Source organism: Geospiza fortis, unplaced genomic scaffold, assembly GCF_000277835.1.
Source record: "Geospiza fortis unplaced genomic scaffold, GeoFor_1.0 scaffold392, whole genome shotgun sequence".
Lineage (NCBI taxonomy): Eukaryota > Metazoa > Chordata > Aves > Passeriformes > Thraupidae > Geospiza > Geospiza fortis.
This window is the reverse complement of record NW_005054541.1, coordinates 579,350-581,202: the sequence shown is the minus strand read 5'-3', so window position 1 is coordinate 581,202 and position 1,853 is coordinate 579,350. Positions and strand designations below refer to the sequence as shown.

General features: G+C 49.6%; 1 protein-coding gene across 2 annotated transcripts in view; it reads left to right on the top strand.

The window, feature by feature from the left end:
• Nucleotides 1-6: 6 nt before the first annotated feature.
• Nucleotides 7-1,853, top strand: part of FAM118B (family with sequence similarity 118 member B) — a 10,493-nt gene continuing 8,646 nt past the window's right edge. Inside the window, exon 1 of one of the 2 annotated variants that reach the window (XM_031063912.1) lies at nucleotides 7-169. The gene's annotated coding sequence lies outside the window, so the exon portion shown is untranslated. The remainder of the gene's footprint in view (nucleotides 170-1,853) is intronic. The other variant, XM_005429324.2, reaches the window with a different exon arrangement.

The following is a 1,853-nucleotide window of genomic DNA, read 5'->3' as shown; positions in this document are numbered from 1 at the left end:
CCGCGGGCGGCCCGGCCGAGACTCGGCCCCGCCGTCGCCCTCTATAAAAGCTCGTTCTTATTGATGTGTCCCCGTGGGAAAGGAGCCTCGGCGTTCTCCCCGCCTGCTGAATGCCCGTGTTGTTGCTTTTCCCGCAGCTTTAGCGAGGAGGGCACAACGGAGAGCACAGGTAAGGGTTCGAGCAGAGCCGAAGGTGTGACCCCCCCCCTCCCCGCTTCCCTTGGCAGAGTCAGTTCTGGAAAGCCACTGGGGGTCTGTGGGATACAGAGCTCCGGCAGGCTTTGCTGTGTCACTGCCTCTCCTTGCTCACGGAGCCATTGGGAAGCACGTGGAGAATCACAGCGTTGAATAAAAACCTCTGGTGTGTTTTGACTCGCGTCCAAGGAGGCTGAATCCTGTGGTTTTGTGGCTTGGACAGGAGCAGGGCTTGTCCTCGGTGCCATTGTCTCTGGAGCCTGTGTTTTTCTAGGGTGGTTTTGATCCAGCTCCAGTGCAGCTCCCACGTGGAGGGGTAGGCTTGGGAATTGGCCAGGGACAGCTCAACTTTCAGCTGAAACAAAGTGGCTTTTACACTATCTTATCCCAACACCTTAGAGTGCTGAATTCAAAGAGAAGCTGGGAATGACATCTTCACTGGTGGCAGTTCTCAGCACTTAAAGAAGCTGAAAATAATGGATGAGCACTAGGTTTGTACTTGTTTCTTTTGGGAATTTGTGGGGGCTCTTCTGGAAGAACCCATCTTCCAGCGTGGTGCTGGATCACTTGGCTTCAATTTGAAACATCCACGTGCAGCTTGAGTTGTGTGTTGGGTGCTGAGCATGGAGATGGTGTCAGCAGCAGCTTCACCTTGAGGTGGGGGAGAAAATGTTCCATTAATTCCCCATTTCGGTTCTGCAGGTTGGGCTCTGGTGTTGCCTGTGTGGTGTGGCTGTGTTTTGCAGAGCTGCAGAGAGGTTTTTGTAAATATACACCCTGTGTGAACCTCGGCCTGCGTTTGACACACGTGGTGTTCAGGTGTTTGCTTTTACCCGGGATACCCCTTCACATTTCCAACATTTCTGCAGCTGGATGTGTCTGTGTCACACAGGGAGATGCTGTGGTTGGGTTTCTCTGGTTTTGGTGACTTGGGCACAGTTTAAAGCTCAAGTCTGGAAGGCTTTAGGATAAATTAAGGGATTTCTGTGGTGTTGAGGGAGAACGAGAACGCAGCAAACCCACACAGGGAGTCTCTTTTAACCCTGCTAAAAGTGGTGGGGACAAGGCTGGGACAGGGGAATGGGGCAGCTGAGCCAGGAATCCATGGAGTTGTGTTTACAGTCTTCAGCTCCCTGTAGTCTAAATAGCTGGAAAGTTCCCAATGTCTGAAGAAGGCTGGAGAGACTCTTCTTATCTTCTGAGTGCCTGTGGCTCCCTCTCCTCCATGGCACCTGTGTTCCCAGGGGAGCCTGCAGTACTTGGTGTGGTTTGTTCCCATGGCAGTGTCATGCTCTGCGGTAATTCCATTTCATTTTGGCTACCTCAGCTGTGCCAGCACCATCCATCCCTCTAACAAGCAGAGTTTCTCCCCAGGACTGAAAACTGAAGGTTTCTATTTCTTGGCTGAATCCCCATGAATTCTTTTTAAGACCTGTAATAACTTTTTTGGAACTAGGCTGTATTTATAATGGGGTTTTTGTTCCTTTATGGCTCTCTGCACTGAATAATAGACTTGAAGGTTGAAGGTCATTATATCAGAAAACCTTACAAGGTGAATATAATTCCAAACGGTGTTTTTTCCTAAGTTTAAAATTGCTTTTGAAATGTCATTTAGAGGCACTTAAAATTGATTTGATGGCTCCATTCCTCCTGTTAAA